The sequence below is a fragment of the Protopterus annectens genome, chromosome 1.part0 (genome assembly GCF_019279795.1).
Source record: "Protopterus annectens isolate FY-2018-M chromosome 1.part0, PAN1.0, whole genome shotgun sequence".
Classification (NCBI taxonomy): Eukaryota; Metazoa; Chordata; order Ceratodontiformes; family Protopteridae; genus Protopterus; species Protopterus annectens.
Window position 1 is genome coordinate 368,622,443 of NC_056725.1, and position 15,396 is coordinate 368,637,838.

The window sequence follows — 15,396 nt, forward strand, 5'->3', positions numbered from 1 at the left end:
TGCAATTATGGTTACCTGTATAAGGGCTCTCCTTGTTTCATGGTCCACTGCAAAGCTATGCTGTCCAAGAAAAAGTTCAATAGTCAGCCATGAATAAGAATAATTTCAGCTTATATACTTTCCTTAAAATTATATCTAAGTGTTGAAAACTAGAGTATTAGCCTACGATTAATTATTTTTAATTTATTCTTAGGTTTAAATATAGGAACAATAATTGATTTTATCACAAGAGAGTAGAAATGCTACTTATTAGAAAAAATAACTGATTTATAAAATTACAAAGTGGATAACTAATATGATTAAATTGTACTATATTATTATATTTTGTGATTCTAGAAACACTTTCATAAACTAACTTAAATCGTTCCTGCAGCAAGACTGTGGTGAAATTGAATTGAGTCTCACCTTTCTGCCCTGTGTATTAATTATTTTCAGGAGAATATGATTTTTAACCAAGAACAACTCTGCATTAGTGTAGTTGTCATTACCCAAGAGTTTAGCTAATGTAAGACCATTTCATCTTTGTTTGACAGGTTTCCATTAACTCTTGTTTTCTCATTATTAATTTATTTACTTAAGAGAGACCCTAGCATAATTTTCAACATAGGTAGAATAAAGAATATCTGGTGCATTGCATTTAAAGGGGAAAGAGGAAGAGGTGAGCTGTTGGAATCTATAAAAACTAAACTTGTCAACCATACTTTACATGATTGCAGCTTTGCAAGTCACCCAGGTCTGTCGGTTATAAGGATATGAAGTCATCCCTCATTAACGCATCATACAGTCAGGAGAACAACATGAATGGAATAGTGAAAAGTGGAATCGTATTGTGATTGTTATATTTTAGATCTCTAAACACACACGGCAGAAGAGTAGGAGTGAACGTAGTTAACAATAAACTGCAGTATTCCCTATGCCAGATCATTTTTATAAGCTATTTAAAGAATTGTGCATTACCATTTGGGATCTATTTTTTTTTCTTGTTTGGGTGTCTTACCTAATCCTTGTCCTTTGTGGGATAATGATTGGGCTATGGATTCATTTTTGAAATTGAGTGAAGTGAAAAAAGATAATCACCAAAATGTTGTTTATGTGAGTTTAAAACTGGTTTAAAATACTTGCTGGTTTTATTTTGGCTCATGTTTGATCACAGTGCTATTTTATATTCTAACTACCAAACACAGTTGTCTAATTCTTTTGTTCATCATTGCACAGACAGACACATAACCATTCTTAGTACGTGTTGCTAAATGTTTACGCAGGTTCTCTGTTAATTCTGTTTTTTTATCTACTTGTATATTATAATCAGTCATTGGTAACAGAGTGGTGCATTATCGGAAACATGGGGAACGTTTTCATTTTCTTTTAACGCACTTGATTCTTCTCCGTTTAAAACAAACTTACTAAAGGGTGTTGTATGAATACAGACTGCATTACTATAATCGCTTTAACGCCAGCCAACTACATCAAGGGATAAAAACCTGTAGGGCCCAAGTGATCTGAGCATGACTAGTGGCTCAGCCATCTGATGGTAATGGCATGTAGGCTGGGTATGCTTATCTTGGGAAGATGGTCTGTGCCGGCATGCATAGACCATTCTTCAATTGCTAGAGGAGGCAAGGACTTAGATGTTCTCGTGTTGGGGCATGTGGGAGGGCTAAGGAGGCACAATCCCCCTAGGGCCTGAGGCAGACATATTCTCAGATGTAACTCCTCATTGCCGGAACCAGACTACCAAACAGAGTCAGCAGGCTTGGGATGAGGCCTTTGGAGACAAGCCCTAGTATGCATGACAGCGTATGTGGTGCTGGTTACTTCTAGCTTTACTCCATCTCCTACACATCTGTCTCTGCTTTCCCTTCCCATGTGTTCTGTGATGACCTGAGCAGCAAGAAATCTGCCAGCCATCTGTTCTCTCCCCATTTGTCTTCCTTATGTTTCAGAGGGCTCCCCTAAGTGGGTAGCCCAGGCACAGAAGTCTGGAGTAAATGGATCTGATAGATGACTGGAGTTATTCAAAGAAGACAAAAGGTTATCACTTTAATTTCATATGGACAGCATTAATTATCAAATGCCCAGACTTTCATGATGGTCACTAGTTTTGGGGTATCTCTCCCAGATTGCACTGAACTTATTGCAATCCTTTGCTTGAAATAATGCCTCTAAACTGACATTTTGGCTAAAAAAAAACCTGGTACTAACGATTTTGACATCTTTGGGCTTGAGATGGGTTGATATTCGCCATCAAAGGCCTAGAATTTATAATTTCTTGGCTAGGTTCTACAATTCTGCTTTTGTTTGTAAAATATCAAGGTGTTTCCTTAGATTAGATTACAAAAATAATGATGAAATTGACTCTCAAACTACTGCGGGAAAGTTTTCTATTGCAGGCGTTCCAGAAAAACAACTCAGATGTAGGAGGTATAAGTTCATTGAAGAAAAAAAAATCTATTTTATCCAAATTAAAGTCAGAAATAAGACTTTCTAATAGCCGAGTTGAAAGAAGCTGTCTTGGGAAGACAACATTTCTTTTAATAAATTAAAACTTTGCACAAGAACTTTCTCAGTTACAACACAAGATGTTGTACTTGGAAGACATGACTTTCAGAAATAATTTTGTGCTTCCTGGTTTACCACAGAAAATCATTGCAAGTAATGTAATACAAACTGTTTGAGATATTTTATTCCTTTTTGTAGAGGAACCGAAATCTAAAGAGGGAAGGATAATAAAAGAGCTCATTGAGAGCTTAAAGTAGTTTTTTTCTGATACTTAAAGAATGATTTACATAAAGACCTGGATTCATAAAGGCTGCCATGTGTGGTAAACTCTTTTTTCCATTAGTGGTAACAATTTCCAGTTCTTAGACATACTTGCTGCAGTGCTTACCTGGAAGAGGTGCAGCACCACTGTGGGCTGTCTCTGTGGCCTACCACAAATGGGAATGATGCATTCTGGGAAACATCATGTGGTAAATAGATGTAGTAAGTGCTTTACATAGATGAGTGATCCACAGAACTGCTCGGCTGCATAAATCCTTACCTCCAGCGTTTTTAATTATCTCAGCCAAAAAGTTCACATTCACTGATTACTTTCAATGGCTGAGACTGTATTACAGGTAAGTGCCAGGAAGTTTAGCAAATATGTAGTGTTGTGGAAATGCTACTATCTGTGAGTGTGTGTGTGTGTGTGTGTGTGTGTGTGTGTGTGTGTGTGTGTGTGTGTGTCTGTGCTTGGTGTATACATATGTATGGGATAATGAATGAGAGCTGCTGCTTTTGCTAATATGATGTTTCAGCCACCAGTGGTGATTATCACAAGGTCAGCAAAAATGGCCAGTTAGTGCTTATGATAATCAACGAATGATTCAGAGATATGCACATTAGCTGATAATAAGGACTTTCCCCACTGTGTCTCTGAATCACTTGTTTCCATAACTGGGCCAAAAGACCCTTTTTCATCACAGTGCTTGCTGCCAGGCCTGTCTTTGAATCCTATCCAAAATGTTGAATTGCCAAAGAAATCAGATTTTTCTTGGAACTACTTCAAGCTAAAACTTACTCAAGAAATTCCCTAAGAATATAAAGTTTCCTGAGCAAACTAACTCCCTTTTGCCAGTTTAATTTTAAAAAGGAGTCAGGCTTCAAATGCTTTTCCATACAAAATTATACTTGGAATAAACATAAACACCAGCGTAGCAGTCTTAAAGAAACTCAAGTACTCTTTGACATTGTTTTAAACTAGATGACATGTAACGTTTTAATTGCACTTTTGTCATCTCTCTGTGTTTATTTCTTGAATTATTCACGTTTAGACTTTCCAGAAGTGTAGTCTACGCTGTGCACATTTATTGAATTTACCTATGGGCTGTGTGTTTTTATTTCTACTTTTTTATGCTCACTTCTGTTAATGTTGTCTTTAAGTCATATATGTCATAATGATGCTTCTCTGACCTTTTTAGTTAGCGTATATACAATGTCAACTACCAAGTTCACCAAAAATCAAACTTTAACACATCATAAAAATAAGCAGGATGTGTCTCTGGCAGCTCACCTTAAGCCACCGATAAAGCAAAAGATAAATATAAGAACAAGTTTTTATTGACTTAAAAATAAAACAGCTGATGTTGTTGAAAAATATTTCTGTTTCACTGAGAGTGTTGTGTACTCCCTGAAGTTCCTGTGCAGCCTGATATTTATTGGACAGACTGGCAGGGAGTTTAAGAGAAGGATGCAGGAGAACATATGGAATACAAAGCATTGTAAATTTCAAAGTTCTGTAGCTCACCCTTTTTATGAAGCACACAGTGGTAACTTTAGGCTCCTACAAGCTACTATTTTTAAGCATATTTGTGAGTATAAAAAGAACAATATTTGTTGTTAAATATATTACTTTAAGCCTACAAGAGTAAATAATGAGTGCTCACGGTAGACCCTTCTTTAATTATGCACTTTATTGTTTGCTTCACTCCTTGATGATTTTTTTTTTGTTATTAACTGATTTTAACTAATGGTGTCTTTTTTCTGTATATGCCCGCTGAATTTTTCTTTACACCATTGAAAATATTAGCTGAGGCATTAGGGTCATGTTCTGCTGTTTTTTGATAATTGCTGTATTGAGGTTTTGTTCAAATGGATTTATCGTGCCTGACATTTCCAATGCTTCCACTTCACTCTGGATAACCTGGAAACTTTCAGAACTCTAATAAGAATGGTCAGAGAGCTATGGAGGAATTCCTAAATGAGTACGGGGGCATGAGAACACAATTCCTGAAAACCAGAATTTGATGGACACTATGTACGCTCAAAGAAATGACAAGCACTCTGACTTATTTTCTTTGTTGGTTAATAACAAAAATAATTATTTGCTTATTCAGAAAATATTTAACTGACAAAGTGAAGGAACTGGTGATAAATGAAGCAGGCATTTGTTTTAGTCTAATATATTCACATGGACATTCTGGGAGTGAAGCTATTTAAAGCCCTACAGATCCTTTTGTCTTGTCTGAAAAAAAGTGAGGTTGTTCAGAAGAGGTGAGATGCTGCTAAGCACAGGTGAGCTACAGAATGGACACCCTTCTCACTGAATGTGATGACATTAAGCAGAAGAAATTGTCTGCAGATTTTAAAGAAACTTACAAACAGATTAAATTTAATATGTTGGAGAATGCGTTAAATCATACTGTAATAATATAAGTATGCAATTAGAATCTGTTGAAAATGAATTACAAAAAATGAAAATGCCACACATGATATCCTGATCTGAATGATTTCAGAGGGCATTCTTTTGGAAGACAGCATGTTGTAGGTCTTCTGCTGGGAAGCTTCAGCAGCAGATCAGAACCTACATTTCCAGTTTTCATTTTAATCAGCTTTAGTCCTCTCTTCCTTACTGGGAACTTTTATGAGTTAAGGTTGGGTAAGACATCGATTCAGGTCATAGCCTGCTATACGTCCCCAGCCATGTCCCAATACTTACACTCCATGTTTCTAAGCACCCTGTAGAATATTAGGGTCCAACCTAACACTCTCATACTGGGCAACTTCAACTACCCCTCCATTAACTGGGAAAGCTACTCATGTACCAATACACCTGCCCAACGCTTCCCGGAATTCATTAATTCCAATGCCCTGGACCAGCTCATTCTTAACCCCACTAGAGGTAGCAACATCCTTGACCTGGTCATTACTAGCATGGGCAACCATTGCTCTACACCAATAGTCAACTCCACCCTGGTTAGATCTGACCACAAACTAATCACCTTGGAAATCCCCCCCCCCCCCCCACAAAGGTAACCACCATGAAAAGCATCTCCAAAGCATTGTCACTGTGGTCAGAAAGTTCTCCTATGTGGCACATCTCATTATTAAGGGTTTTGCATCCAGGAAGAAAGAGGTCATTGTCTCCCTCTTACTCTTTCCTCATTAGGCCAATCATCGAGTACAATGTCCCATTTGACATGTACCTCACTAGACACCTGCAACAACTGGAAACACCACAAAAGTACCTCACAAAAAGGATCCTAGGCCTTAAACATTTGTCCTATATGGACAGACTCAAAAAACTCCAACTATTCTCTGTCTCATATCGTCTACTTAGAGGCAATCTCTGCTTGACTTACAAAGTCATGTCTGACCCAGCTCTGTTAGAAATGCTACATCTAAAGAAATCCCAATCTCTCCGCTCCACATGCTCCAGAGACCTCAACCTCATTACCATAATCAACAGAACATGCTGGAGGGACAGGTTCATAACCCAGAGACTGCCCATGCTATGGAATAGACTTCCCATACATGTCAAGCAGAGGAGCTCACTGGCCCTCTTCAGGAGAAATCTTGATGAGTGGATGGGAAATAGAAACTTCACCCAAGGGATCACTCCACTGGCTCTACTCGACAGAGTCACTAAGAACTAAGGTCGGGTGGCACGATGCCAGGGTAATCCTATGGGCTAGGCTTGTAAAGGCTCCAGAGGCATTAGCCTAGTACACACCTATGAACCTATAACTGTGCATGTAGCTCCATTACATGTCATCTTTCTAAAACTAGGATTATCTTTTCATGTTTTTAGAAGTGCCTGTTATAAGGTGTTGTATTGCACCTTGATAGGGTGAAACTTTTTCACAATGGGTATTTCATGCAGTTAAGATTATGAATGTGATATCAATTCAGATTATTATGCTCAACCTTGTTGTTTTGTTATGGAGTGCAATGTCCTAATTAATTACATAGTTAAGAAATTATGGGCATTTTTGCAATATTATACATATTTAAGAATGGTTTTACCCCATAGTGTTGGCATTTATCATAAACATAGCAGGAGCATTACAGATTGTTGAATACTTTGCTACAACAACAAACCTTGCCAAGGCATATTTTTCATGACTGTTGATCAAAAGGGTACCTTTTGCTATGGTCACTGATGTACAAGTAGTTCTACATGCTTTGATCGCATTAATGATAGAACAAATTAAGTGGTAGAAAATACTGTATTTCACTAAGAATGTTGTATATGTCTTGATGTACCCCTGTAGCCAAGTCTATATTGGACAGTCTAGTTGAAATTTTAAAAGCAGGTTGCAGGAACACATAATGGATATAAAACATACCTATTAAACTTTATTTTTTCTTCCAGTTTACTAATTGCTGTAGCTGAACACCACAGCCATATTCTGCTTTTTATAATGTATTAAAGGTTTAATCATGGCGAACTTGGCAGCTGTTATAGTACAAATTATTTCTATGGGTTATCTTCGAACTTCTCATTTAATAACTGATTTATTTTTCTTAAATCAGCATTTTCATTATTGCCAAAAGTCATTTTTGCCTTTTTATTGTTACTTGTTACACTTACACAAACTCCTAGTCTCTTCTGTATACAGGCTTTATATTCCTATTGTGCTGATTACAGCAGGTTCTATATTCCATGCACCTTCAGACTTGTATTAGTTTCTGATAGCTATCATAGCTCTTACTATTTTTATGGATGGCTGTGAAATGTTGCTATATTTTTACTTGTCTCCTGCAAATTCAGTATTGTTTGTCTATAGCAGAAGGTTGTCATAATTTGCTACTGCATATCCACAAGTCACAATCACATGTACCATAGTGTTGGCAGAGAGAGTGAACGAGAACAGGTATGTAGTTTTGTCGATATGCACATTTCCAGTTTTTATGTAATTTTCATTTCAGCTGCTTAAATTAAGAATTTTTTTTAATTCCTTAATTAGCCCTTAAGTTTCAAAATGAATACAGGCAACAAAAGCTGCCTTTAACTCCTTCATATCTGATGATATTTTAAAAAGGGCTTTAACTTATCAGTGGAGCATTCCAGCTTGGAGCATTCCCCTTTTATGATGCAGTTTGTATTTGCTGATTGAAGTTTTCTGCATTAAAGATGCACAAAACTGCTTTATTAATCCAATTTAACTGCTTTTTTAATCCAATTAAGTTGAGAAAACTGGCTTTTAATGTCCAGTGGTTTTGTTTATATATTCATTTATTTATTTAGAATGTATTAATTGGGTAAGTAGACTAGTCCAAGGACCCCTTTCAGCCACATCTTGGGTCAATATGTCTAAAATAAGATAAGTACAACAAAAACATAACAATGCATTATGAAATCCTTTAAATAAACAGGGATAATGCAAAAAGCAGGCATTTACAAAATACAGAAGGAAAATAGAGAAGGAAAGTTTAAGTCTAAAACATAATATTTAGAGCAAAAGACATATGCTAATAAATGTCCCGAACATAATGCAGAGCAATACATTCAGGAGAGTTTATGACAGCATATGCATGAGAGAAGTGCTTCATAAAATGGATTATTATAAAGTTAATAATAATAAAACAACCACATACATAGTCAAGAACTTTCCTTCTGCAAAGTACTTGTCAGTGCTGTGTAACTCCTCAACTCTTATGAAGAAAAGATGGAACGTATGGGTAAGACGTCGGTAAGAAATTACTATGATCTGAGGATAAGGGGAAGGATACACAAGGGTAATGCTAAAGAGTGGAATAAAGGTAGATAAAGCAGGAGAGGGGGTTAGCTCAGAGAGGCAGAAAGTATATTAATCATTATCTTTGACACAAGCACAAATGGTTTGTTCAGGCATGTGGGAATGGTGTGACTTCTTGAATGAGACAAGGTTATCTGCTAACAGGATGGGATCAGGTAGAAAGTGCCAGCAAGCTGGAACTAGTTTGGAGAAGGATCTCTCAAAAACAGCAAGAGCAGAGGAAGGTCTGGAAAGGAGGAGAGAAGTTAAGTTTTGAAGAGCGTACTTAGAGGTTTGATACACAGTTTATTGGGAAGGGTAGTATCCTTGGTTAGGAAGTTTATATGTAAGTGTATTCATGAACAGAGTAGGTCTGTCACTAATGGGTGCACATATTTATGTACTGAGAGTGGTATAATGGTGTTAAAATGTTCTAGAAAGGTTAATGAATTTGTGAATCTGATTTTCAGCTGTTTGTAGCTGGCTTGGATTGTATGTTGAGCCCAGGACTATTACGGGCAATCCATATTCAAGTCTAGGTAGAAGAACTTTTATGGCTATGGCTTGGTGAGCCTCTGTAGTAAGATGATGAGAGACCCTACAAGAGAGTGTATGTTGTGCAAAAATATTTTGGATTTGGGATTCAACATGTTTATGAAAAGAGAGCTGCTGATCAAAGAGAGCTGCTGGTCAAAAGATACACAAGTGCCAAATAACATCAGGGAGATTTTCTGAGTTTCAATAATTACTTTATTCTTGTGGAGTTGGTTCCAGATAGTTATAAAGTTAGCCTGGAGTTCTTTCTGTAGACAGGAAGCAGACTTATTCCCCTCAAAGGAGAACAATATTGTGATAATAGGCGGTATTGCCAGCCATGCCAGTCGGGCAGCGGATATGTGACATGTGCCAGCACAGATAGCTGGAATGTTGTAAATAACTATATGTCATTTGTATATCAAACTGATTAGTACAGATGATTGTGCTGAAAATTTATCTGAGGTTTGCTTGTGTTAAAATGTATCAACAGTGTACCCTACTGGAAGGAAAAGAAATGTACATGTATTATTGTAACTAAATTAAATGTATATGTTTTAACAGAGAACTGGAAGTGAAGAGTTAATTTTAAACTTCAAAATATATCTGAAATTAAATTACTTTATGGGTTAAACCATAACAATGTTATCCCACAGTTTTGAATGAAGCGAGAGATGCAATGTCTGTGCTAGAGAATAGGTTATAGCTCTTGTGGGAATAGCGGAATCGTTTTATGACTTCTAGCAGCTGCACTACATCTGAGCAAAGCTCTATCTGTGTGTATGGTAACACATAGATGCTAAAATCCTGCCAGCTTCTAATGATGGGAGACAGAGTCAGATGACCAGATGTATGTGATGTCATTCTGTACAAAATAATGTTTTAATATTAGAAGTCTCAAGACCATTCTGAATCCTGTCTTGGATCTGACAAGGACTACTCACACCTCTTGTCTTGTGGTAGTAAGTAACTTAACTGGGGAACAGTAATTATTTTAGATTAGTCAGGAAAATATAGTGAAATTAGAAATATTGTTTTTCTATAACTGTGTGAAACTTTCTATCTGTGTTATTTTTTAAAATCTCCTGTGGCTGAAACTCTGGTTTTGACTGTAAATATATATTTAGTATTTTCTTGTTCTTTTATTATTTATTATTAAATATATTTAAACTTTTCATTGTGGCTGGTCCTTTTAATAAAATAAGCTTTGAGAGTATTTGCACATATTTATTTGGTGATAACTGTGGCCGCTCCTGAAAGCCTTGCCATTTGGTCAACATTACAATTTATAGTAATATTAATTTCACTCAGTATAATTGGGTATCCTTGAAAGAGCCTTAAAGTAGCTGGCAGGGGTTGTGTTGGCAGTGATAACTATCTTATAGGCAGGGAAGAAGGAGGCACAGCAGGTGAACCTGTGCCAGCCTTTCCCAGGTGTGTGTCTGTGTATGTGCAATCCAAATCTCAAAGAGCTTGTGTGTCAGCTACTTGGAGTAGAGACACAAAGCACTGGTTTCCCCAGATAAGGACTCAAATCTAAGCTGTGCCAGTAAGGAGTCTTACTGGTGGTGTGGACAGATATAAAGAGGAACCAGCACCTAGAATGAGCGTGTTCCCTGGGTGTTCTTAAGGGAATTTGTGCTTGATGCATCTGGTAATATTGGGTGCATCCATTTGTATTCTAAGTGAACATCCCTTTCCAGTGTCGGTTGTGAGGATTTGGGCACCTTGATTGCTGGCCAGAGTGGGGACCTCACAGGTATCATAAGTGTTGAGGAGAGAGCTGGTATGAGGAAGATCCCATGAAGATTGCTTAAAAAAAGAGTGAAAAAAACTAGACCCAGCATGGGGCCTTGAGGAACTGATCTTTTTGCAAGAACCTGAGATACAGGTATTATTAAGCCCAAGGAGAGTAAATGTGCATTTGGAGAGGTAATTTTTGAACCAGTGCAGGACATCATTAGAGAAACCCGTGTCACTAAGCTGGTGAAGTAGGACAGTATAGTCAACAGAGTTGAAGGCTTTGCTCATATCAAGGAAAATAGTGCCAGTGATTTTGTCCTGTTCCATCTTGTAGTAAATCTGATCAGTAAAGGAGAATATAGCAGCAGTTGTCCTGTAGTTAGGACAGAACCCATGTTATCTCTGATTTAGAATGTCACATTTGTTGATGTAGTTAAGTATTTGATTATAGATGGTTCAGACGTGATACTTACAGCAAAGTTAATGCAATTACTGTGAGGCTTTAATCAACACGGATTTCTATCATGTTCCTTTGCTTCTTCTATTCAAGCTGTTTAGGTATTACTTGTAAGTATGAAATGCTGCTGTTGTTTTGACTGATGTTAGTTATTTATTCACCATAGTCAGGTATATTTACTAGTCTTATAGCCCTTTTTTATTTTAAATGCTGGTTCCTGGAACCTGTATGTTTATCACTGCTGCCTAATTACAATGTTTTTAGTTTTATAATTATTGCTGTATGTAGTAACTTTTTTCGGACAAATATATACGTCTATTTTTTTACATTTGTTCTTCCTTCGCATACAGGGCAGAAGTATACAAACCTTCTATTTGCTTATTTATTACCTAGCACCTTTCATTTATTATAAGCCTTCTATTTGCTTATTTATTACCTAGCACCTTTCATTTATTACAGACTGATGTCATGCAACTAAGCTCATAGCATTCAACTAAATGTATCTTATATATATATATATATATATATATATATATATATATATATATATATACATATATATATATGTGTGTGTGTGTGTGTGTGTGTGTGTGTGTGTGTGTCTGTGTGTGTGTGTGTGTGTGTGTGTGTGTGAACAGAGCTAATGGGGATGCATATCCCCACAACAGGAGTACATAAGGGTGGGTTTGATCCCTTGCAAAAACAGTATGTGCAAACGTGAGTATCAAAAATTGCTGTTACTTGTGTTAATTGCACTTACATTTTGTTAATTTTGGGCCTCACATTATTGATTTTCATATACTGACTCACATATTGATTCAGAGACTAGATTTTTGGAAGGTCACATTAAACAGCAAAAAATATTCTGTACCATATGTATTATTTGCTATAATGAATATCTTACCAAAATAAAAAAAAATCTTCTTTTTTCCAGTTTTATTTCATCCTACTACACATATGGAAATTATAATGCAGACTTATTTCCTATGTTTTGGTGTTACCCCCATGTGTTGAGGATCTGTGCTCTCACATCAACAGTAAAATCAGGTTTTTATATATTGTCAAGGATAATCTGCTTTAAAAGGAGGCAATCATACCTTTTGCCCAAGACAAAATGAAGGAACTCATGTTAATTTGTTATACTTTCTGCCTCAGTTAAATTTTATATTACAACTCAGTGGAAATAATTGAAAAAGCTTTTTATGTCAAATGTTTCCTCTTATATAGTAAAATACTTGAATGCTTACAAGCTTTCTAATCAGTTTAGGAAGAGGTTTATAGAACGGATACATGCATGGAAGCTTTTATTACAAATTGTGAAAGACTCTGTGAGAACTCATAATTGCTCACTTTTGATTCCTTAGAAGGCTTACTTACTCTCATTCATTCTACACTTACTAAACAGTACTTGAAACAGATAGCATTTAGTCATAGAAGCAGTTATTGTGTATGTTTGTTGTCCTTCAAAGCCAGATGTGTGACTGTCTTAGTAATGATATTCAGTATGTCATAATAACCAGCTTTTCTTTCCCTGTGCACATCAAGTGAAAACATGTTTTTTTGTATTATTTATGTGCTCACTACTATTTCACGGAATTTTTATAGCATTTACTTACAGTTTTGTTGATAAAATCACTATTTTCTGTGTCTGTTGTTCTTGATTCACTTTGGTTTTAAATTGTCCTGCAAATGGGCAAACTAGCCAGTTGTTTGGTGTTGAATTGCAAGAGTTACTTTTGTTGTGATTTTATATTAAGAAGTCCAGGATCATCCATCTTGTGGCAAAAAGTGTTTGCCTGGTTTGAGTTGGAAAGTATGCCAGGGAGTGGGTCTCAAAGTATAGTTGTTTATTGGCTAGAGGGCACAGGAGTTAAATTTCAGCTTTTTTTCTGTCTGCTATAAATTAGGAATAATTGCACAGAGCTGCTCACCACACAGCAGTGTTTAGCAGGGTCATATACAGAAATCAATGCTTTGTCAGCTAAATGTGCTTATAAAGTTAATATTTAGAACCTTAACCTGTAACACAATGAGGATATGCTTGGAGTTAAGCTTAGAGAAGCTAGTTAGTGCATCAAACAACACTAAAACCACATTCTAGCACTATCTACATTATTTATTTATTTATTTATTTATTTATTTATTGCATTTGTTTACTGAGAAAGTCCACTGGGCCTAGGTGAGCCCATTTTCAGTGGAGGCCCAAGGAGAAAAGCTCCACATATAATTAGTAATTACATACAACTACTAATAAAAACCAGAGTTAACAAAAATTATACAGTAACAAGCTTGGACATACACTTAACAAGTCAGGTGCAAATTACAAATACATACCAAAGTTAAGCAGTATTATACAATAACAAATTTGGACATGGTATGAGCAAAAGGTTCAGATTATATATGCATACTACCCATTTACATTATGCAAGTAATTAGCATTGTTAAAGGACTTTATGCAAGGAAAAGTCAGTTCAGAGATTGTAGATTGCTGAGGGTATATACATATGTGATGATAGTTTTTTAGATATTAACTGGTAGAGATTTGAGGTGTGAGAAGAGGAAGTTGTCAAGACAGACTGATGGCTCTGGTGGTTAGTAATGGAGGTGAGAGGTAGGGAAAGAAAGTGAAAGATAGCCTGGATGGAAGAAATGGGTATGGCAAGTGGGGTTTGGTTGTAGAGAGAGTTAGTCGACATACCAGCAAGCCACAGAAAAGTGGGTTAAAGTAGGTGGAGCAGTGTTTAGTAAAATTTATTTTGGCATGAGCATAGCCAGTTAGGGTTACCACCTGTCCCACTTTGTGAGGGACAGTTCCTCTTTGGGCAGTTGTGTCCTGCAAAAAAATTGTAAAAATGGCAACTGTCCTGAAATATTAGGGCAAAATTATTTCCTATATTTTATGCATTAGTTGCATAAAACAGTTATTCTGTATCTGAAACACTTGAATGTTATAAGAAACAGAATATGCAGCTAAATGCTACAAGAATAAGCTTTTATTTAGGCAAAAAAGTGAAGTTATGTCCCTTGTACTGGCCGTGGGTATGTTTTGGCCTGCAAAATCTGATGTTTGTACCAATTGTCCCACTTTGGCCATTTGAAAAGGTGGCAACCCTATAGCCAGTCTGATGAGAGATGTTGTCTAAGGGACTTCTTAAAGAGAGCAGGTTTACAGATGGAGATGATTGAGGATGGGAGAGTGTTCCAAAGGATAGAGCATTTGACCAGCTGGGAGACTGGGTTTTTCCACTTTGAGCAGTGTTTTGTTTTCAGATCAGTGAGGTCTATTAGGGTGATACAAAGACAGCAGGGAGGAAAGAGAAGGGCAACTTAATGGTTTATATATAATTTTATGTGCAGTAGTTAGCTATAGGTAGGTGAGATAATGTGCTAGTTCAAGCCAATTTAGTTGCCATAAGGATGAACAGTGGTGTGCTGAGAATTTCGCATGTGTTGCAAATTTGGCAAGCTTATTGCAACATGAGTCAAGTTTGGTTTTCACAGAGGCCTGGATGTTGGTGAGGATAGGGGCTCCTTATAGTAGGGATTGTAGTACAAAGGATGAGGCTAGAGCTTTTTTTACAGTAGGATTAAAGAAATGGCTATGTCTATACAGGGTACCCCGTTTCTGGTGTGTTTTTTTAATATTGCTGTGGATGTGGAGGTCGAATGTAAAGTTATCATCAATGATAACACCTAAGAGTTTGGTGCTAGAGACAACTTCTATGATAGTGTTGTTCTGGGAGTGGACAGAAAATTCATTCTTTTTAAGGAGGGTGTTTTTGGGGGGTAAATAATAAAACTTTAGTCTTGTTGGGGTTTAGACTGAGATGGTTATTTCACATCCAAGTTTCAGTAGAAGTAAAGGCATGTTGGGGTAGTAGTTGTAACTTGGAAGTGGATTTGGCAGTGCAGATGATTGTAGAATCATCTGCATATTGGATAATGGTGCCTTGGGTGAGAGTGTTATGGAAGTTATTTATGAAAATGCTAATTAGAAGGGGGGGCCAATATGGATCCTTAGGGTATTTCTGTGGTTAAGTTGAGGAAAGGTGAGTAGGATTGTTGCCATTTAGTTGGCTGTTGTCTATCAGTGAGATAGTTTGAGAACCAGTTCAGGGTTGTGGGTGAGGTACCTAAATTAGAGAGTTTGGTTAGTAGATATCT

At 36.7% G+C, this 15,396-nt stretch overlaps 1 protein-coding gene across 1 annotated transcript in view; it reads left to right on the forward strand.

Moving 5' to 3' along the window:
• The window catches only part of AIG1 (androgen induced 1), a 1,942,198-nt gene that overhangs the window by 638,519 nt on the left and 1,288,283 nt on the right, over positions 1-15,396 (forward strand). The window lies entirely within an intron of this gene.